This window comes from Bos grunniens, chromosome 26, assembly GCF_055505025.1.
Source record: "Bos grunniens cultivar Pamir isolate PY7600 chromosome 26, Bosgru_T2T1.0, whole genome shotgun sequence".
NCBI lineage: Eukaryota > Metazoa > Chordata > Mammalia > Artiodactyla > Bovidae > Bos > Bos grunniens.
The window spans coordinates 437,185-461,989 of NC_141190.1; the positions used below are offsets into that span (position 1 = coordinate 437,185).

The window sequence follows — 24,805 nt, forward strand, 5'->3', positions numbered from 1 at the left end:
GAAATCACTTCAAATTTAAATGAACTTCCAGAGGGAACTATATTCAATACACACACACACACACACACAGGTATAAACAAATCACATTGCTGTACACCTGAAACTTACACAGTATTTTAAACTGACTACACTTCAGTTCAACAAAAAAACAAGAACCACCACCAACCTCAAAAACAACCACCAAAAAAAATAAGGAACACATTTTTTTTAGTTCTTCATAAAAATCAGCTATATGGCATTCAAAAGAGTATGAGCATTGTTTTTTTACAACCTCACTTTCTCTTCTTAAGTTGAATTTGAAATAATTTCTCGCATATTTATAATACAGAGTTCCTAGTCTGACTGACCCCACTGTTTCTGTTGTGTTTGTATAATATCTGTCTCATCTTCACCCTCATTCCATTTTATATTCATCTTGTCCTTCTTAAAGGAATTCTTCATCTTGCACTTCTTAAAGGAATTCTTCCCCTTCATCCTCCTCCCAATCTTCATATTCATCTATTTGTTTTACCTCAGTGCTTTTTAATTCTTTTCTTTCATAATGGCAATATTTATAAATCTGAAACATGCACATGTATGGCTCATATTATCACACCACTTCATATCGTGACTTTGAGGGCTTCTATTTCTGTGGTGGGATCCTTTTTGTCACCATAAAGATCAGGGGACTGGTATGTGAACAAATACAGGGAAAGAAGAGTTACAAACAGAACAAACTTACCTTTGTAAGATCCAAGGCCTGCTACAGACTTGAGAAGTTATGAAACAGGCTCAGGCAATGGGAAGGCAGGATTACAGATGCCCTCAAAGCAGGGTGATGGTTTGAGAAATGTTTCAATCATATCTTCAACGTTACTATCAGAATTACTGTCCTGAGAGAAAGTTGTACTCTCTGGTCTCAAAATGCCACATTTTGCTTCTAGTACAGTGAAAACAGGAGAGAGTACATGAGAACATGTGTCATTTCAAATCAAGGAATAACACCAGGAAGACAGTCTTCAAATAACTTACTGTTTCTCTTGGATTGCTGAGAAGCCTTCATTAGTTACCTTTGATTTCAGGACATGCTGGAGAAGAAAATAAGAGCTTGAAGAATATAACAAGTACCAACCTGAATAAAATAATTATAATATCCCCCATTCCTCTATAATATAACACAAAGAGCACAGGCTCTGGAGTCATTCAGATGTGGATTCAAATCCCAGTTTTTTTCCCTGACTGACCTGCTCATGAGGAAGGATTATGACAGATGACATTAGAAGCCCCAGATGTTCCTCTCCTTACCGCTAATTGACTGCTATACAAATATTAGGACACCCACTAGATTACTTTCTCTACCAAAATGTTCTAGAGTAATAATTTATCCCTGGTAGTTTAGAGCACTATTGAAAAACTAAGACATTTAAATTAATTGCTATATTTTGAAATTTGCTTCCATGATTAATATGTACATGGATTATCACTTGTGAAGGGAAATATGAAAGTTCAGGTTTTAACAACCGTATTTAGATGGGCTAGAACTGCAAATACGATAAGCTACTTCTATTCTGTTTGTCAAACAGCTAGAGACCAATGAAACAAGGAAAAAAATTCAGCTGCTTCCATGAAACAGGGGAAAAACAAGGTTAAACCTATAGGGCAAAGGTCATGAATGAAAGCCACACTCTAAATTGAAAGCCATAAGCAAACATGTTCACAATAGAGACAGAGAGAGATGGACTGAAAGGACAGACACTGAAGAAATGTGTTCTGCAAGGAAAAATTAAGTTAACAGTAAATATTAAAAAAAAAATTTTAAAGGTAGAAGAGGAAGAAGAAGGAAAAAGTGAGACATTTCTAGTCAAGAACAAACTTTACGGAAAAAAAAAAAAAAACAAGTATAATAAGGTATGTGAAGCAACACATATATTTAGAATTTATATACAATAGATCAGTAACATATCAGTATTCTTAAGGATATACTATAAGCTAAGCCTCCATTTCATATGATTTCATTAATATATTTTTATGCATCTACACTGTGTTCTTCAAATTTTATGAAAATATCAACATCAGTTCAGCACAGTTCAGTTGCTCAGTTGTGTGCAGCTCTCTGCGATCCCATGGACTGCAGCACACCAGGCTTCCATGTTCATCACCAACTCCCAGAGGCTTTACAAACTCTTGTCCACTGAGTTGGGGATGCCATCCAACCATCTCATCCTCTGTTGTCCCCTTCTCCTCCAGCCTTCAAACTTTCCCAGAACCGGTATTTTCCAATGAGTTGGTTATTTGCATCAGATGACCAAAGTATTAGAGTTTCAGATTCAACATCAGTCCTTTCAATGAATATTCAGGACTTATTTCCTTTAGAAGGGAATAATTGGATCTCCTTGCAGTCCAAGGGACTCTGAAGAGTCTTCTCCAATACCACAGTTCAAAAGCAGCAATTATTCAGCACTCAGCCTGCTTTATAGTCCAACTCTCACATCAATACATGACTTCTAGAAAAACCATAGCTTAGACTAGACAGAACTTTGCTGGCAAAGTAATGTCCCTGCTTTTCAATCTGCTGTCTAGGTTGGGCATAGCTTTTCATCCAAGGAGCAAGCATCTTTTAATTTCATGGCTGCAGTCACCATCTGCAGTGATTTTGAAGCTCTAATAAAGAAGTCTGTCATTGTTTCCATTGTTTCCCCATCTATTTGCCATGAAGTGATGGGACCAGATGCCATAATCTTAGTTTTCTGAATGTTTTGTTGTAAGTCAACTTTTTCACTCTCCTCTTTCACTTTCATCAAGAGGCTCTTTAGTTCTTCAATTTCTGCCATCATGGTGGTGTCATCGGCATATATGAGGTTATTGATATTTCTTCTAGCTATCTTGATTCCAGCTTGTGCTTCATCCAGTCTGGGATTTCGCATGATGTACTCTGCATATAAGTAAAATAAGCAGGGTGACAATTTATATCCTTGATGTACTCCTTTCCTGATTTGGAACCAGTCTATTGTTCCATGTCCAGTTCTAACTGTTGCTTCTTGTCCTGTATACAGATTTCTCCGGAGGCAGGTCAGATGGTCTGGTTTCCCACCTCTGGTTCCTCTTCCTTTTCTAAATCCAGCTTGAACATCTGAAGTTCATGGATCATGTACTCTTGAAGACTGGCTTGGAAAATGTTGAGCATTACTTTGCTAGCATGTGAGATGTGTGCCATTATGTGGTAGTTTGAACATTCTTTGGCATTGCTTTTCTTTGGGATTGGAAGGAAAACTGACCTTTTCCAGTCCTGTGGCCACTGATGAGTTTTCCAGATTTGCTGGCATATTGAGTGCAGCACTTTCACAGCATCATCTTTGAGGATTTGAAATAGCTCAACTGCAATTCCATCACCTCCACTAGCTTTGGTCATAGTGATGCTTCTTAAGGCCTACTTGACTTCGCATTCCAGGATGTTTGGTTCTAGGTGAGTGATCACACCATCCTGGTTATCTGGATCATAAAGATCTTTTTTGTAGAGTTCTGTATATTCTTGACACCTCTTGCTTCTCTTAGGCCCATACCATTTCGTCCTTTATGGTGTCCATCTTTGCATGAAATGTTCCCATGGTATATCTAATTTTCTTCAAGAGATCTCTAGCCTTTCCCATTCTATTGTTTCCTCTATTTCTTTGCATTCATCACTGAGAAAGGCTTTCTTATCTCTCTTTGCTATTCTTTGTAGCTCTGCATTCAAATGGGTATATCTTTCCATTTCTCCTTTGCCTTTTGCTTCTCTTCTTTCCTCAGGTATTTGGAAGGCCTCCTCAGACAATCATTTTCCCTTTTTACTTTTCTTTTTCTTGGGGATGGTCTTGATAACTGCCTCTTGTACAATGTCAGGAATCTCCATCCATAGTTCTTCAGGCACTCTGTTTATTGGATCTGATCCTTTGAATCTATTTGTCACTTCCACTGTCTAATCATAAGAGTAAATATTACATGAAAGTAATTTCAGAGCAGGAAAACGAATTTCACAACAAAACATTTTACCTTGGTTTTAAAATCTAAGACTTCATCATTTGATGTAGGCCCTAAATCAATGCCAGGTTTGTTGGAAAATCTTTAAAGAAAAAAAAAAAATACAATAAAAATGAGTGATAAAATAGACTTTAAAACAAAGGCTGTGATAAGAGACAAAGAAGGTTACTACATAATGATGAAAGGATCAATCCAAGAAGATATAACAATTACAAATATATATGCATCCAACATAGGAGCACCACAATATGTAAGACAAATGCTAACAAGTATGAAAGGGGAAATTAACAATAACACAATAATGGTGGAGACTTTAATACCCCACTCACACCTATGGATAGATCAACTAAACAGAAAATTAACAAGGAAACACAAAATTTAAATGATAAAATAGACCAGTTAGACCTAATTGATATCTATAGGACATTTCACCCCAAAACAATAAATTTCACCTTTTTCTAAAGCACACATGGAACCTTCTCCAGGACAGATCACATCCTGGGCACAAATCTAGCTTTGGTAAATTAAAAAAAAATTGAAATCATTCCAAGCATCTTTTCTGACCACAATGCAGTAAGATTAGATCTCAATTACAGGAGAAAAACTATTAAAAATTCCAACATACGGAGGCTGAACAGCACACTGCTGAATAACCAACAAATCACAGAAGAAATCAAAAAAGAAATCAAAATTTGCTTAGAAACGAATGAAAATGAAAACACAACAACACAAAACCTGTGGGACACTGTAAAAGCAGTCCTAAGTTCATAGCAATACAACCATACCTCAAGAAACAAGAATAAAGTCAAATAAATAACCTAACTCTATACCTAAAGCAACTAGAAAAGGAAGAAATAAAGAACCCCAGGGTTAGTAGAAGGAAATAAATCTTAAAAATTAGGGCAGAAATAAATGCAAAAGAAACAAAAGAGACCATAGCAAAAATCAACAAAGCCAAAAGCTGGTTCTTTGAAAGGATAAATAAAATTGACAAACCATTACCCAGACTCATCAGGAAACAAAGGGAGAAAAATCAAATCAATAAAATTAGAAATGAAAATGGAGAGATCACAACAGACAACACAGAAACACAAAGGATCATAAGAGACTACTATCAGCAATTATATGCCAATAAAATGGACAACGTGGAAGAAATGGACAAATTCTTAGAAAAGTACAACTTTCCAAAACTGTATCAGGAAGAAATAGAAAATCTTAACAGATCCATCACAAGCATGGAAATTGAAACTGTAATCAGAAATCTTCCAGCAAACAAAAGCCCAGGTCCAGACGGCTTCACAACTGAATTCTACCAAAAATTTAGAGAAGAGCTCACACCCATCCTACTCAAAGTCTTCCAGAAAATTGCAGAGGAAGGTAAACTTCCAAACTCATTCTATGTGGCCACCATCACCCTAATACCAAAACCAAATAAAGATGCCACAAAAAAAAAAAAAAAAAAAAAAAAAAACTACAGGCCAATATCACTGGTGAACATAGATGCAAGGATCCTTAACAAAATTCTAGTAATCAGAATGCAACAACACATTAAAAAGATCATACACGATGATCAAGTGGGTTTTATCCCAGGGATGCGAGGAATCTTCAATATCTGCAAATCAATCAATATAATACACCACATTAACAAATTGAAAAATAAAAGCCATATGATTATCTCAATAGATCGAGAGAAAGCCCTTGACAAAATTCAACATTCATTTATGATAAAAAGATCTCCAGAAAGTAGGAATATAAGGAATATACCTTAACATAATAAAAGCTATATATGACAAACCCACAGCAAACATTATCCTCAATGGTGAAAAATTGAAAGCATTTCCTCTAAAGTCAGGAAGAAGACAAGGGTGCCCACTTTCACCATTACTATTCAACATAGTTTTGGCCACAGCAATCAGAGCAGAACAAGAAATAAAAGGAATCCAGATTGGAAAATAAGAAGTAAAACTCTCACTGTTTGCAAAGGACATGATCTTCTACATAGAAAACCCTAAAAAGTCCACCAGAAAATTACTAGAACTAATCAATGAATATAGTAAAGTTGCAGTATATAAAATCAACACACAGAAATCCCTTGCATTCCTATACACTAATAATGAGAAAATAGAAAGAGAAATTAAGGAAACAATTCCACTCACCATTGCAACAAAAAGAATAGAATACTTAGGAATATATCTACCTAAAGAAACTAAAGACCTATATATATAAAACTATAAAACACTGGTGAAAGAAATCAAAGAGGACACTAATAGATGGAGAAATATACCATGTTCATGGATTGGAAGAATCAATATAGTGAAAATGAGTATACTACCCAAAGCAATTTATAGATTCAATGCAATCCCTATCAAGCTAACAACGGTATTCTTCACAGAGCTAGAACAAATAATTTCACAATTTGTATGGAAATACAAAAAACCTCAAATAGCCAAAGCAATCTTGTGAAAGAAGAATGGAACTGGAGGAATCAACCTGCCTGACTTCAGGCTCTACTACAAAGCCACAGTCATCAAAACAGTATGGTACTCTCACAAAGACAGAAATATAGATCAATGGAACAAAATAGAAATCCCAGAGATAAATTCACGCACCTATGCACACCTTATCTTTGACAAAGGAGGAAAGAATATACAATAGATTAAAGACAATCTCTTTAACAAGTGGTGCTGGGAAAACTGGTCAACCACTTGTAAAAGAATGAAACTAGAACACTTTCTAACACCATACACAAAAATAAACTCAAAATGGATTAAAGATCTAAGCGTAAGACCAGAAACTATAAAACTCCTAGAGAAGAACATAGGCAAAACACTCTCTGACATATATCACAGCAGGATCCTCTATGACTCACCTCCCAGAATATTGGAAATAAAAGCAAAAATAAACAAATGGGACCTAATTAAACTTAAAAGCTTCTACACAACAAAGGAAACTATTAGGAAGGTGAAAAGACAGCCTTCAGAATGTGAGAAAATAATAGCAAATGAAACAACTGACAAACAACTAATCTTCAAAATATACAAGCAACTTCTACAGCTCAATTCCAAAATAAAATAAATGACTCAATCAAAAAATGGGCCAAAGAACTAAGTAGACTTTTCTCCAAAGAAGACATACAGATGGCTAACAAACACATTAACAGATGCTCAACATCACTCATTATCAGAGAAATGCAAATCAAAACCACAATGAGGTACTATTTCACGCCAGTCAGAATGGCTGCTATCCAAAAGTCTACAAGCAATAAATGCTGGAGAGGGTGTGGAGAAAAGGGAACCCTTTTACACTGTTGATGGGAATGCAAACTAGTATAGCCACTATGGAGAAGTGTGGAGATTCCTTAAAAAACTGGAAATAGAACTGCCTTATGACCCAGCAATCCCACCGCTGGGCATATACACTGAGGAAACCAGAAGTGAAAGAGACACATGTACCCCAGTGTTCATCGCAGCACTGTTTATAATAGCCAGGACATGGAAGCAACCTAGATGTTCATCAGCAGATGAATGGATAAGAAAGCTGTGGTATGTATACACAATGGAGTATTACTCAGCAATTAAAAAGAATACATTTGAATTAGTTTTAATGAGGTGGATGAAACTGGAGCCTATTATACAGAGTGAAGTAAGCCAGAAAGAAATACACCAACACAGTATACTAACGCATATATATGGAATTTAGAAAGATGGTAACAATAACCCATATACGAGACAGCAAAAGAGACACTGATGTATAGAACAGTCTTTTGGACTCTGTGGAAGAGGGAGAGGGTGTGATGATTTGGGAGAATGGCACTGAAACATGTATAATATCATATATGAAACTAGTCGCCAGGCCAGGTTCAATGCATGATACCGGATGCTTGGGGCTGGTGCACTGGGACGACCCAGAGGGATGGTATGGGCAGGGAGGAGGGAGGAGGATTCAGGATAGGGAACACGTGTATACCTGTGGTGGATTCATGTTGATATATGACAAAACCAATACAATATTGTAAAGTTAAAAAATAAAGTTTTAAAAAATGAGTGAGTTCATGCCTTTGAACAAAAGAAAAAAAAGTGAAAGTTTATATATTAAATGAAATTTATTGACATGAATAAAATTTGGCCTGTTTTAAAACAGCTTTTTATTTTAATTTTTTAAAGATTTCTTGATATGCATCAGTTTTAAAGTCTTTACTGAATTAGTTCCAACGGTGCTTCTATTTTATGTTTTGGCTGTCTGACCCTGGGTCATGTGAGATCTTAGCTTCTCTGACCCAGTATCGAACCCACACTGCCTACATTGGAAGATGTCTTACTAACCATCTTAACCACTGCATCCCCAGGGAAGTCTCCAAAAAATTTTTTCATTACCTATTTCTGCATCCATCTCTCCCAACCTATGAAATATCTAGTTAACACTCCTTCTTAGTTTCCATAACAGAGAGTGACAGCCAATGTATTGGCAGAGCCTAAAAATAATTTTTCACTAAAAGTTCTAATTGCTAAACTGAAAATCCAATTGATGGATTGAAATAAATCTTGTTTGCCCAAACTGGAATAAACCTGATGACTTAAAACTAAGCAGAACAATATGCTTTTCCTTCTCCATTGTCTGTTCAAGGTTCAGAGACGAATCTGAGCCTGTCCAAAATGGGAGTCTTGGTCCGTCAGCAGGGATATCACTTACTGAGATGGCATTACTTCTCTCCTTTACTCTAAGGGAGTACAGGGAGTTTCCCCACAATGTCAAAACTTTAATTGTATACATCAAATAACTAATTTATATCTTTAACTTATATGCTACATGGGTACTTCTCAGTTTCTGCTGAGGCCTATGGGCATGAATGTGGGAGCCAGGAAGGCCAATTGTCAAATCACAAGCCAGCTCATTTTAACCAGGGTCAATTCATTAACCTCCTGAAACCACAGTTGTCTAATTAAGTAAAAGTAGGACACAGCTACTTTACAAAGCTGCTGTGATGACTCTATGAGGTCACAAATGTTAAGCACGTAATGCAGTGTCTAACCCAGAGTAGAACACTCAACAACCATTAGTTTCTCTTCTCCATGTTCCATTAGTTAAATACATAATTTAAAACATCCATAAAATCCTACCTCCTTGAAGAGTCCTCCTCAGAACTCTCATCCACTGTTAAAGAAAAAAACAAGATACATTTTAAATCAATGGAAGAAAAATACAGAATATTAAAACCTCAAGACTGAGGCTTTGTTTAAAAGTATTCCTTTCAAACCACACCTGGAGGCCACACTAGAGGAAGGGAACAGTGGTTGTACTATACTAGTAGGCCACTAATGCCTAAGAACCACTCCTCCCCTTTATAGTCATAAAATGCAAAACAAAACAACAAAGAAAAGAACCGCTGTTTACAATGACCATAATCCTAACCAAACTCCAGAAGACTGAACAGAAAATGATACTACACCATTAATACAATAAGTACTATAAGCTGACAATAGCATTCTTAAACAGCACAGTATTTCTGGATTTCTATTGCCTGGAGCACTGAACAGAGACTATAGGTGTCTTGCTGGGACATGACTACTTCTCTGGCTCTTCAGTTCACAATGAAAATGCCCTATCACAGGGAAGCTTGGCCAAAGGCCCTGAACTTCAGAGCAAGATAAAACATTGGAAACAAAAGTCTTCTCTTCCTGGCCCTCTTTCCAAAAGGCAAGAGAAGTATGAAAGATGTAGTAATTCCAAGTTTAGAAAGGATAATCTCTTGAAAGGCAGGTGGGGGAGGGCAAACGGGTAAAGGGTCTCAATTCAGTGATGAGAATGGGGACTAGACTTGTAGCAGTGAGCATTAAGTAGGGTACACAGAAGCTGAACTTTTTAAATATATATATATATTTTTCCATATATATATATATATATATGGAACTTTAAAAAAAATTTTTTTTAAAAGTTCAGGTTCTGTGTGTGTGTATATATATATACATACATATACATATATATATATATATATGGAACTTTTTAAAAAGTTCAGGTTCTCTGTGTGTGTGTGTGTGTGTGTATGTATGTGTGTGTGTGTGTGTATATATATATATATATATATATATACATATATATATAAACATGTTTAAAAAGAATCTCTTGAGACTATCTCCTTCCATTGCTCAAGAGTATCTGGACCACACAGATCGGGATGGTCCAAAGAGTGCTGTGTACTAATGAGGGATATCATTATATCAGTCCTTCCCATTATATGGCAAATTTTTATAGAAATCATGTTTTTTCAGCTTGGAAGGCATACATCATCACATCCTAAGCTAATGAACTAAGGAAGGGAGGGAAGGATGGAGGGAACCACGGACTCTGATGCTGTTGGACAACATTTCCCAGGGGTCGTCATGATCTGATGCTGGAGGGATGACTCACATGCAGTGACTCCATGGGGAGAGGAGCACTGCAAGCTTGAGCAAGGAGAGCAGGGGCAGTGATTTTTAAAAGTTTTCACCCTGTGACATCAGAAAAATGCTTAGCACATAAAAGACACTTGAAATGTATCTGCTTAGTGAACAAATGAACAAATAAATTAGCATGTTTTCTTTGAAAATTTTCTTTAGAAAAATACAGAAATTAACCAGAGAAAAACTCTATTCTGAGCGTATTGAAAACCAAGACACTGACATCTCTGTATCTCCTCTGACTAGTGTAATAAACCAACCTACAGTTCTCTGATAGATGTTTTTGTGGTTCAGTCACCAAATCGTGTCTGACTCTTGTGATCCCATGGACTACAGTTCACCAGGCCCTTCTGTTCATGGGATTTCCCAGGTAAGAGTATGGGAGTGGATTGCCATTTTCTTCTCCAGGGGATCTCCCCAACACAGGGATCAAGCCATATCTCCTGCATTGGCGGGTGGATTCCTTACTACTGAGGCACCTGGGAAGACCCCTTTGTTTAGATAGAGGTCTACTCAGCTAAAGGTATCCTTGGATACCCTGTACAATGTGCTAGATGCCACATCCAGTGGATCTAATGCTGTTTTTGTTAATGCAAAGTATTTTTGTGCTTTTATTAGAACCTGCAGAGTCCCAAGTTGTTCTATTTGAATATCTATTATGATAATCTTTTAACTAATGGCAAGAGAACATCTTGTTCTTACAAAACTATACTCTCATGACAATTGTCCTACACACAAAAGAAAATATCTGATCCTAATGAAGTCAAACTATCTCACTCTCTCTGGATCTGTAAGGAATGAAGTTGGTAATCTAGTCCTGCTTGGTACAATAGGCAAAATAACTGGTTCTCAACCAGGCATTACTTTTCTGCCTTCTGTACAACTGGTAGGTATCTTTCAGAAATAATATCTCACTACTATGCTGCACACTGCCTCAGCTTTGTAGTTGTTGTTTATCATTTCTTATCCTACCAGGAAGGGATTATTCAAGTTCCCAGGTTTAATGATGGTAACTATTTTGGCGAGACTAATCACTACTCAGTGAAACTGAAAGTCAAAGTGAAGTAGCTCAGTCGTGTCTGACTCTTCGTGACCCCATGGATTGTAGCCTACCAGGCTCCTCTGTCCATGGGATTTTCCAGGCAATAGTCCTGGAGTGGATTGCCATTTCCTTCTCCAGGGTATCTTCCCAACACAGGGATCGAACCCAGGTCTCCTGCACTGTAGACAGACACTTTACCATCTGAGCCATCATTCACTAAATGTAAACCATTTCTAAAAATTAGAGTTCACTTTCATAAGACATCCAATCTGCTGTACTATGACTATAGATGACATATACATCATACTCACTTAATGTTTTTTTTTTTCTGATTTACACAAAGAACTAATATGGGACTTTAGGGGCCATATTAAAAAGATGGATTTCTTTTCAGACAATACAGTCTTTGATGTTAAATCACCTGCAATTAACTTCTTAAAGAATTCTGAATACTAGAGTATAAAGAAATTAATTAAAAAATAAAATACACATGAAATTTACACTATTTTTTTCATAGTCCTTTCATTATTGAAACTTCCTCATTCCGACTTTAATCTATGGTAGAATCACCGAGAGTAATTCGGTATCAGATGACATACCTGGGTTGCTATTTTCAGGAGAAGTTTTAGATATCTTTTCTTTATATTCAGAAATCAGTTGGCAAAAACTATGCATTGAAAATGCGATAAATAATATTTTAACACTGATACAAAAAACAAGTACCAAATTCTTAGATCATTTCAGACAATGTCAGAGATAATATCAAAACTTCAATTGTAGTATACATTTCAAGTTTCTAAGTTCTATAAACTTTTATTAAGTATGTAGTAAAGGAGAAAGTAAAGGTATATTTTCACCCTGCTTATTGAACTTATATGCAGAGTACATTATGAAAAATACTGGGCTGGATGAAGCACAAGGTGGAATCAAGATTGCCGGGAGAAATATCAATAATCTCAGATATGCAGATGACACCACATATATGGCAGAAAGTGAAGAAGAGCTAAAAAGCCTCTTGATGAAAGTGAAAGAATATAGTGAAAAAGTTGACTTAAAGCTCAACATTCAGAAAACTAAGATCATGGCATCCGGTCCCATCACTTCATGGCAAATAGATGGGGAAACAGTGACTGACTTTGTTTTTTGGGGGCTCCAAAATCACTGCAGATGGTGACTGCAGCCATGAAATTAAAAGACACTTACCCCTTGGAAAGAAAGTTAGACCAACTTAGCATATTAAAAAGCAGAGACATTACTTTCTGAACATAGGTCCATCTAGTCAAGGTTATGGTTTTTCCAGTAGTCATGTATGGATGTAAGAGTTGGATTATAAAGAAAGCTGAGTGCAGAATTGATGCTTCTGAACTGCGGTCTTGGAAAAGACACTTGAGAGTCCCTTGGACTGCGAGGAGATCCAACCAGTCAATCCTAAAGGAAATCAGTCCTGGGTGTTCATTGGAAGGATTGATGTTGAAGCTGAAACTCCAATATTTTGGCCACCTGATGTGAAGAGCAGACTCATTTGAAAAGACCCTGATGCTGGGAAAGATTGAAGGCAGGAGGAGAAGAGGACAACAGAGGATGAGATGATTGGATGGCATCACCGACTCAATGGACATGATTTTGGGTGAACTCTGGGAGTTGGTGATGGACAGGGAGGCTTGGCATGCTGCAGTTCATGGGGTCCTAAGGAGTCGGACACAACTGAGCAACTGAACTGAACTGAAAGGAGAAAGAAAAGGAAGATGAAGTAGTCATGAAATCAGGGCAGTACAGCTCCAATAATTAACTAGATTTAGCTTGGCATTGGAGAATGTGATGGCACCTCACTCCAGTACTCTTTCCTGGAAAATACCATGGACGGAGAAGCCTGGTAGCTGCAGTCCATGGGGTTGAGAAGAGTCAGACACGACTGAGTGACTTCACTTTCACTTTTCACTTTCATGCATTGGAGAAGAAAATGGCAACCCACTCCAGTTTTCTTGTCTGGAGAATCCCAGGGATGAGGCAGCCTGGTGGGAGGCCGTCTATGGGGTCGCACAGAGTCGGACACGACTGAAGCGACTTAGTAGCAGCAGCAGCAGCTTGACATATGAAAAATCTCTCGAGCTTGCACATCCTACCTCTATAACCAACTGCTCTTTATTCCTGGAGGAGTTGTTTCTCTTCAGTTCAAAGTCCTTCCTCTACACAACTTGGATAGTTACTATCTTATTTCAAAAGAGGATTAATAGGATGTAATGAGATAATATACACCATAAATGCTTGCAGAAACAATCTAAGAGTGGAATAATTTCATCTTCAAGTTTATTGCTGTAACTACTTTGGAATTCCAAGTAAATCCCAATGTGTGCTTTTTCATACATTTAACACTCAAATGTTGCATGAAACTGTTATTAATTCTGGTGATTAGCTGTTCTTTGTGGTTTGTAATTTAGGGAATCTCAGCTTTTGGATAATGTGTACCTAAATTTATTTATAACATAAGAATTCACTACATTAGAGAACATAATGATCCCCCATTATTGCAGCTAATTACACCAAGAGCAGAAAAATAATCACAGTCAAGACCTGGCCTGGACCACTACTTTTCCTACTCTACCTACTCAAACTCTGAACCAGCAGATCTTTCTGACAATGATGTTTAATCTCCATGTTCCTCTCCAATTCACATGGAAGACATATCCCTACTCTTACAGTGGGTACTGACAAGTTCTAGACAGGGCTTACCTCTCTGAATTCCAACTATCTTACTTGAGATTTAGGGATTTCTGCTGAATGGGTTACTTATGGGGCAGATTCTGAAAACATTTAAGGTGGAGGAAGACAGAAATCCGTTGGAAGATTTTCATTATTACAGGAAACAGATCCCATGAGGGGCCAAGCATAATTAGGGAATCTCAGGCAAGCTGGGACCCACTACTCTGGGAAGGATGACAGGGAACCTGTGACCTAAGAACAGGTGCCCCCACAGGACAGAAAGCCACCTTGAGGTTCAAGTCGAGATACAAAGGAGAAAGGAAAGTCTGCTCAATCCCTGCAGGAGCACTTGACCCTCTCTGACAGCCTAAAATGGTCCCCACTGACATCTGCTAGCAGAAAAGATAAATAAAAGCCTCAAGGGCACCTCATCGTGAAGATCTAGGCTTCCACGTGGGCTCTACATAAGGTCTCTGAGTGAGGGGGGAAGCGAGGCCACCCAGCTGCCTGAACTGGGTGCTGGAGCTTTGTTTGCAGCAGACTGAGCAACAGCATACATATGAGAACAAAGGAGCTCTCATTCTGAAGTCGACGTGTGCATCACCTTAAAGGCTGGGGAACCTGGACCCAGAGGGGTGGCCTGGGAGCAAAAGTCAATCATGATCCCACTGCAGGATGAGTTTTTTTTTTCCTTTTCTTTTTTTTCCCCTAATTTTATTTTATTTTTAAACTTTACATAATTGTATTAGTTTTGCCAAATATCAAAATGAATCTGCCACAGGTATACATGTGTTCCCCATCCTGAACCCTCCTCCCTCCTCCCTCCCCATACCATCCCTCTGGGTCGTCCCAGTGCACTGGCCCCAAGCATCCAGTATCGTGCATCGAACCTGGACTGGCAACTCGTTTCTTACATGATATTTTACATGTTTCAATGCCATTCTCCCAAATCTTCCCATGATTTTATTAAAGGTCTTTATAGAGCCACATCCAGACTCTACATCCAGCTGCCAAGCAGACCCTGTCAAGACCAGCTGTAGCAGCAGTGCTGCAACAGGAGAATCAATGCAAGGAACAGAATGATGATAAGGAACTATTTTTTCCTCTCCAAATGACTGGTGGGAGAGGACTGTTTCGTTGACCTTAGGGAATCCTCCAGGTTCTTGGAAAATTCAAGCAGAAGTGCACAGAGAGGCAAGCCCTCAAGGGAAAACAGGATTTGCTGTTGAAATAAATATTTCAAGAACCAAAGAACTAGTCAGAAATATCACAACTGTGACACTGTTCATACGCCATAACAGGAGGTCACACTTGGAATGAAATAGCTAATGTCAAGCTTTCTAAGGATCAAGATCTACATGTCCTGAGATAAACCACCCCGAGCCCACAGCCAAGAGTCACTAACTGCCTTTTGCTTGGCTTTCAGCTCTTGAGGGGGAACATCTCACCACCATTCTCCAAACTGCCTGCACCAAACTGGAACTCTCACTGGTCACGTAGCAAGTAACAGTTAGAACTGGCATTTTAATGTGAATACTTACGTATTAAAACCACTAATAACAGCATATTTTTCTGCAATCCATCCAAAAACATCTTGAGAAAAGATGTCAGCACCTTGCTGAAGAAGAAGTCTGACAACATTTGTTGATTCATACTTGACAGCAAGCATGAGGGCTGTTCTAAAACAACAGAGAGATGACTTCAGCCTCAGGAAGTTGAGTTGACTAACTTAAACAGTTAATTTGATATGCTTTACCAAGTGAATGCCTTGCCCTTTCATGAAGAACTGACCATTTACAGGCTCAAGTGTTCATCTTTGCAAATTACCTCCAAGGCTAAAATGAAGGGACAGAAAAGAAGCCTCCTGTCCCACTGGGATGCCAGGTAGCAGCACTTACTATTTCAAAAGTCCCTGATGGGGACTTCCCTGGTGGGCTAGTCGATAAGACTCCAGGCTCCCAGTGAAGGGGGCCTAGGTTCCATCCCTGGTCAGGGAACTTGATCCCATATGCTGCAACTAAGAGTTCCCACAACTAGGACCCCACGTAGCCAAATAAATAAATGTTTTTTTAAAAATAATAATAAAGTCCTTGATGGACAAGAAACGATGCTGAGGTCACTTATCTGACGCAGATGACTATTTAAGGGTTAAATTCCCTATTTCCTCCTTAGTCTGATATATTCGGCTTCAAAGTCAGCTAGAGGTTGGGTTAAGGAAAGGCTACTTGCAGGTTTAAATAAAAAAATATTAATAATGGGAATAAAAATAGTCATGGTGGCAGTTAATGATGTGGACAAGAATGTGCTAGGCGCTAAAAATGAAATACTATATATAAAATCTTTCTTTCACAGAAGCACCTTTGAAAGATGCATTACTATTTGCCTTTTGTATCAGGAAACTTATTTGCTGATGATAACCCTAATCAGTAGGAAACCTAGGAGTTGAACCTAGCCTGAACCTAAAGCCCATCATTTTCATCTGTATCATTCACCTCTGACTTGTCTTTGTTAAAGGAACTGTTTATCTGATCAAAGCTATCTTTCCTGCTTCTACCTGCATTAAAAATGAAAATATCAAAATGTACTAAAATGAGAAAGGATAAAAACTGATGAGCCCACAGGATCTGGTGACTGTGAATAATAATCACCTTTTTGTGGCTGTTGTTATTTAGTCACTATGTTGTATCTGACTCTTTTGTAACCTAGTAACATCAGCATTCTTCAAACAAAGTAATTTAAAACACTGGGACGACCCAGAGGGATGGTATGGGGAGGGAGGAGGGAGGAGGGTTCAAGATGGGGAACACATGAGAAATAAAGGAATAAAAAAAAAAAAGACAAATAAAAATTTACAAAGTAAAATAAATAAATAAATAAATAAAACAGTTATCCAAAAGACAAAATCAAGTCTTTTAGTTTTACTATGCATCTTATAAAAATATATACATACAAAGTAGAGGTTAAAGAATTCTTTTAAAAGAATTAAGAAACTTGATACTGTCATGAGGTAAACTCAAAAGCAGAATCCATATTTCACAAAGCTAATAAAACTAATTTGAAACACCTCAGCTATTACAAGATCAACCAACCAAACAAAAAGAGGTTGCATATGACACTGGTCAATATTATAAAGGGATATGAATCCTGCTATATATTCCTGCTATATATTGTTCATGATTCATGATTCAATCAGAATAATTGATTTTCTACCTAAGTAGATCACAAATGAATCCTCTTATTCATTTAATCTTGATATTACAATCCTAGAACACCACTAAGGGTTTTAAAAAGAAAAAGAACAACAGTACCTTTTCATCTTATTAACCTCATGTATATTTGCTTCTTTCTTTACTAAAAACTCCACCATTTGCCCTCTCCTTTCACATATTGCAAGTAACAGTGGTGTCAGGCCATCCTGTAAAACAGGGAAAACCATTTCTAATGTACACAGTTAACCTATTTCTAAACTGAAATTAAAATTGTGCAATAGATACTCTGAACTTAAAAATAAAAGTCAGAAATTAAATGAAAGAGAGCTCCCTCCTCATTGCCCTGTGCATCTTCTTTCTCTTTAATATGCTCCTCCTCTGGGCCTTCCCTGGTGGTCCAGTGGCTAAGTGTCAAGCTCCCAATGCAGGGGGTGCGGGTGTCATTTAGCTACTCTATCAACTGCGTATTTTAGGGACAATGCTGAGGCAGAAATATATAATACTATCTGTAGCATGCATAACCTATCCACGGATGACCATGAGTAAACTCAAAAGGTTTACAGACATTCCAGTGGGAATATTATTCTCTACATGAACATGCAAAGAGAGAAACTTTTTTTTTTCCTTTTTCAAAAATTCAACTGTGGGAACACTGTTTTACTGCTTTCTCAGAAATGTCTCCTGGAATTTAACCTTACTCATTTTCTCTCCCTAGCTTGCTCTTTCCACCGCCCTTCCTTAAGTTAGATGTTCTGGTTGAGAGGTCAGCATTAGCTAGATGCTAACTACATGCAGAATGAGCACCCCCCCACACACACCTTATCTTCAAACACCCTTCTTGATGACTCTCACGTGATTACCTCCAGACCACCAGGAGGAAGCTTCCAAAATCCTAGAGTTCTGGTGTCTGTCTTGCTTTACTGCTTTTAGTTAAAGATTGCAACATAAAATTACCAGTAAACACATGCTCAACATTTTCTTAGGGACTTGCTCTTCCACCAGCTCTCTCTGCATTGTCTCTTATAATCCTGTGTGTTTGTGAGAGTTATTCAGTGCAAAACCACCACAACCAACTTAAAAATTCTAATTTGAAAAATTCAATCCCATTTTTAAGATATTTTTTAAAATATCAAATCAATTATAGATTAATTAGACTGTTTTCAAAAACCTTCAAATATTTATCAAAATAAACTATCAATCAAAAATTGGAAACTCAAATGCTTATGGATGGAAAGCTGATGACCTGATTAAGTGAAAAAGCCAGGTGAGACTGGGAACCCCGAAAACACATGTCCCACACAGAAGGGGTGGCCTCTGAACGCAGACCAAACAGTAGGACGGGCTCAAGGGGGTCCAGATTTGGTCCTTGGAGAAGCCTGAACTTCTGCATGAGCCTCCTAAATTTGAAATGTTGACCCAATGTATGGAGGTAAATTAATATATCCAAGGGCCATGTTTGGTTTATGGCCCACGTTTTGTTTTATGTTTGCTGTTTCCAAACAGGTGGGTATAAAGCAAATATTTGTATGTGAACCTTTCCTTTCTTTAGTATCATATGTTTCACAAAAAAACTGGGTCCCAATATGTAATAAATATGGCTATTAAGACTCATAATTCAATTAAACATAAATTCTTTTTAAAAGACTCATAATTCACAGTCAAGAATGTTTCCACTGCCTGTTGAAACTACAATCTATCTCTAGAATTCTTCTAGATTGTTCATAAAATGGATCATGTGTTTCCAAGCCTGCTGAAAATAAATGCTTAAAACAATTCCCCTCTGTACTGTTACTAACTTCACGGGTTTTAAAGCTCTCATCTGCTTATGCCAGAGATCAGGAATTCTAACAGACACACTGCAAGAGTCTGTCCTGAAGCTGACACCAAAAAAGGCTCGTGAGTTACTATTATTGTAGTCAGGAAAACCCTGTTGGTAATGAACATCTGTTGACCTAATGACCTGGATGATAAGTGAAGGTGCAAAATCCTTAAAGGGTCAGACTCTACAGACGAAGTGACTTCATCATGAGCAAATAGCTAAAGACTCTCGGAGTGTCACTGAATGATGAGTGGTTGAAAGGAAAAGGAGTTATCATTCAAGCCCATAGATATTGCCAAAGATACTTCTTTTAATGTCTCAAGCACAGGGGCAGAGAAAAAGTCAGTCTAATATTGTTGGAAAGAAGGGAGCTGATGGAAGTAGCTAGCACTGATCAAACTCCAACACTTCAGGAGACTACTTTCTTTTGTGAAGGGTGCATTTAGAAATTACATGTATTCACTCCATAGTTATTCATCAAGGATTCGATCAGAATCTCAAGGGAATAATTCTAAATACACACGTCTAAGCGTTCCTCGATTTACTCAGTCAAAATCTACAGCAAACAGCCTAGGCTTATACATTTTTAAAATAAGTTTTCCTAAATAATTGTGGTTCACCAGCAGAATATAGCTGAGAATTACTGCAGCAACCACTCCAGTCTCATCTCTTACTCACACAGCCAATTCCTTCTCTTACGTAGAGGTTTGAATAAAAAAGAAAAGCATTAAGAGGCAAGAGTCATCAAAACTACAATTTTTTAAAAAAAATTTTCCTGGGTAAACAGTGGTAGAACAGGGACTAGTAAACCCCAAAGGCAACCTGATCTCATTATTTATAAACCCCTTACTTCCTTCCCATCAAGACATTCTAGATGGGAGAGCAGAGTCTAGACTCTTATCTAAGTGGATGGTTCTGCCAGAATAGGATAATATCAGGTAGTTATTTGTTCTTCTCTCTTAATTCCCACTTAATCACCAACTGTTCACTGTCAGTCTGTTTTGATCAGAGTCTTCTTAAAACTGGCACCTAGGCAAGTTTACAATTCACTCACACTCTTTTTCAAAATAACAACTATTATCCCTGAAAACTGAAAAGCATATAAGAAATATATAAACTGAAGGGAATAAAAAGCACAAACCAAAATCTCAGGACTTCCATCGTGGTCCTGTGGCTGGGTCTCAGTGCTCCCAGGAAAGAGGGCCTGGGTTCTACCCCTGGTCATGAAACTAGATCCTACATGCTAAAACGAAGCCCAGCTCAGCCAAATAAATAAATATTAAAATAAATAAATCCTCTTCTTGGCATTTCCCAACTGCCAAAATTCCAGCTTGACTTGCACTTTTCACTTGCTTGTTCCTTTTCCTTTCCTTTTACCCTCTTAAGACATGGGAAATGAGAGAGAAACTGTGTTTATATAAACCATTTTTCATGAAATGGGAATTTGTGAACAGCAGCAAGATTTCTAATATGTTGTAAAATGCTTTCATTATGTTTGAATTTTAAGACAAAGTCTACTGAGGCAAATTTTGCTTTACTGTGTTATTTTAGACTGATTAAACAAAACAAAACAAAACAAAACAAAACCTTAAGTGGGGGAAAATATTTGGAAAATGTTTTACCTTTAACAAGTGCAGTGTTATCACGAATACCAGCCATAAACGCATAAAGGAATGCTTTACTCTCTAATGCTTGAGAAATATCATGATTTAAAGTGAAATCTTAGACAATTTGGTTCCTTCAAAATACTTTCACTCAGGGAAGGCTGGAGCTTCCAAAGAAGGAAAACTGAGCCCACCTGTGAGAGTGGAGGGAGTTCTTGGCGGGGCTGCAGCTGCAGGACGTCATATGTGTCCTGGAGAAAGTAGGAGGGGCGGCTTCGCCACCACCAGCTCCACACGCACAGCTGCAACCCCACAGAGCTGCTCCCCAGTGCTGAGCATAGGAGACCCCGAGGTGTACCTCGTGAACCAAGTGGTCACCAGCACAAGTGAACACCCTTGCTGGGAGTCAAACATGACCTGACCCTCTTGGCCGGATCTCAGAACCAGGGTCCTGGAGGGCTCAGGGCTCCAGGCCTGCTGTCTCCCAGGCCCACTTGCACTCACCCAGCTCCCCTTCATGGGCACTGGATCTCCTTCCTCGTCCCACCCACTCCCAGGGGCACCCATTCTTTGAGCCCTTGGAAGCAGCCACTTCTCACATCACTTCACTCCCCCCAAGTCTTCATCATTTGTGGGCTCTGAGTCTACCACCCACTCGTGGGCACATTCTGATGGTAAATCTTCCTTCTGGGGTAGATGGCTGGCTGGGAGACACAGTTTTGCCCTCTCTGTGAGCTCCAAAAATTTTCCCCTTTCAGTGGCTTTGGAGTTGTTTCCACGGTAACAGGGCTTGATGGACACTATTCAGTTTACCTATTTACACATTTAGAAATAAAACACTTCTACTCTTGCCTGGAAAATCCCATGGACGGAGGAGCCTGGTAGGCTGCAGTCCATGGGGTCACAAAAAGTCAGATACGACTGAGCGACTTCACTTTCACTTTCCACTTTCATGCATTGGAGAAAGAAATGGCAACCCACTCCAGTGTTCTTGCCTGGAGAATCCCAGGGACAGGGGAGCCTGGTGGGCTGCTGTCTTTGGGGTCGTACAGAGTAAGACAGGACTGAAGCGACTTAACAGCAGCAGCAGCAGTTTAAAAAAATGCCTTGCAAATATTTTGTAAATAAAGTTAGTTGAAATATACCTTGTTCCTGGCTTCTATATTGGCATCACAGGAAAGCAGCTTTGCTGCAAGTGATATATTCTGGCAAAAGACAGCGAAGTGGAGTGCCGTGTTTCCACAGACGTCCATGGCATTTGGGTTGGCACCATGCTCCAGCAGAAGAGTCGCACACTCGTCTTCTTGGCATGCTATGGCCTGTCAGTGATGCACCAAGAAACAGAGTGTAAATTCTAGGAATTCCAAGTAAACAGTCGACAAGCTTCACTGGTTTGCTATATCTTAATGAGATGAATTCACTTTTAGTCTCAGTAGTTAAATCACATCCACCTCATGTGGACACGGTTCGCTGCCCCATACCTTCATCAGTGCTGTCCTGTTTTCATTGTCACAGAGGTTAAGCAGGCATTTTCTCTCCAGGAGCAGAGTGACCACCACTGAATGGACATTGGCACAGGCCAAGTGGAGGGCAGTCCTATGAAAGCAAGAGGAGTTTTCAGGAAACTGTAGTGTTACTGTTTCAAAACAAATAATTGTTCCTGTGATTGAAAACATTCAATAGCATGCTATTCCTATCCCTCTAAAACAAATATTTCATTTCCTTCTGGAGAAAGAACATTATATATTAGCATTAGCTCTTCTTAACACAGTAATGAAAGAACAATTTACTTGAATAGAATGGCCATGATCTCGAGTTTCAGCTCAAGTTGGGTTTGAATTTGACTTTCACTCTGTCACTTAGCTGTCACTCAGCCTCTCTGAGCCTTAATTTCCTCATCAACAAAATGGAGAGAGAGAAGTAGTTCTCTCACAGGACAGCACTGCGACACTTAAATGAGATCCACGCAAAGAGTTTAGAACCATTCCTGGCACAGGTAACAGCTCAGTAACTGTTAGGTAATATAATCATACTTATTGCTGCTGCTGCTAAGTTGCTTCAGTCGTGTCTGACTCTGTGCGACCCCATAGATGGCAGCCCACCAGGCTCCCCCATCCCTGGGTTCTCCAAGCAAGAATAGTGGAGTGAGGTGCCATTGCCTTCTCCGATTTTACAAGGACAACATCTCAATGAAGTCAAAGGATATCATACCTACTTTGCAGATACATTTTGAGGATTAGAGACAACACTATGCTTCAGTGATTCTAATACCTTCAATTTCTGACATTTTAACGTCTCTGACATTGGAATGAAATTTATAATTCACAATGTCTGTACCACTATAATTGGTGGCATTTTTGTTTGTTCATTTCTCATTTTTCCCATTGATTTAATTAACATAAGGTCTTTTATCTAAAGTTGCTTCTTTTTAATTAAAATATAGATGATGCATAGTACATATGATTATATATTACAGGTACACAACATAGTGATTCACAATTTTTATAGGTCATGCTCCATGTAAAGTTATTATATGATATTTGCTATATTCCCCATGTTGTACAATACATCCCAGTAGCTGGCAGGGTTTTAGTTCCCCCACCAGGTATTGAACCCTGGGCCCACAGCAGTGAGTCTTAACCACTAGATGACCAAGGAACTCTGTAGACTCCCTTGACTTCTGAAAAGGCTGAAAGCTGTCAGAAAATATCAATCCTCAAAAAAAATTCTAAAAAAAAAAAAATTAAAAGTGAGAAATCATTTTTATCTGTGCCACATTCCTATTAGTGCCAAAAAGACAAGCCCTGTCTGCTAAGCCGACTTGCCTATAGACAGATTGATCTACAGAGAGTTTTAATTTTTTTATGTTGTTAAAATGTTAAATCAACATCCAGATTTCTTTTCTTTCTTTCTTTTTTTTTTTTTTTTTTTTTGGTGTGTGCCGAAATCCAGGAAACTCCAGATTTCTTACTTTTGAAATCATTCTTAGAAAGATGTTTAAGGTGGGAGGGAGGCTCACAAGGAAGGGGATATATGTATACTTACAACTGATTTATAATGTTATACAGCAGAAAACAACACAACATTGTAAAGCAATTATTCTCCAATTAAAAAAGAAAATAAGGTTAATAAACAGTAGAAATAGAAAAAACAGAAGGTCTCTGTCAGCAGATAAAAAAAATGTATAAATAGGAAACTGAGTTTTATTCTGGTACTTTTCTCACTGTGCATATTTGAAATCTTTGATCCATACTCTATCTGAAACTTTTTGGTGAGATAAAAATTGAGTTACTTTTATCTTTTACCAGGTTATTTCTCCACCATCTACACACAGTTTATCATTTCTAACAGAAAAGGTCATCATTTTCAAGTTCTAAAGTTTTACATATATTTGGGTGTTTGGACATTCTGTTCCATTCATTTATCTATCTCTTCAGTTGTTAGTAAATGAACACTTTGTGGGCACTTATAGCACATTTTGATATCTAGAAGGGCAAATCTTCCTCTACTATACAAAACTTTTCATTTCATCACAACAATTAAAGACAGCATATGTAACCCAAAATCTTTAAAACCATGAAATGTTGATTTGCTTTAAATATAGAAAGACCATACATCCTAAGAAAATGTCTTCCTATTCAAGGACACAGCCAGCTTCCTACTTCAAAGCTGTCTTCTAAGGTCCTTTAGCAAAGAACACATATTTCTAAGTGTACACTGATATAAAATGGATATTGAATTGTATCTGAAGAATTTTTAATCCAGAAGCTGATTTGGTATGGGAATTATTTTGCTCACTATGCAGTTTTCTGAAATATATAACCTTACAGTATAAAAAGTATATACATTAAAAATAAGATATTGACAACATCAGGAATCTGTCCACTACCATGATCCACAATAGGCAATCCATGAGGAAGTGTTTTCATAAATCACAGGAGAAAAAATGTGAGAGCCAGAAGGTTCAGAAGATTTCTTGAAGGCTATATAACCTGAGAGCT

At 38.0% G+C, this 24,805-nt stretch overlaps 1 pseudogene; it reads right to left on the reverse strand.

Annotated features, from left to right (window-relative positions):
* Nucleotides 1-22,611, reverse strand: part of LOC147343920 (putative coiled-coil domain-containing protein 144B) — a 61,666-nt pseudogene extending 39,055 nt beyond the window's left edge.
* Nucleotides 22,612-24,805: the final 2,194 nt, after the last annotated feature.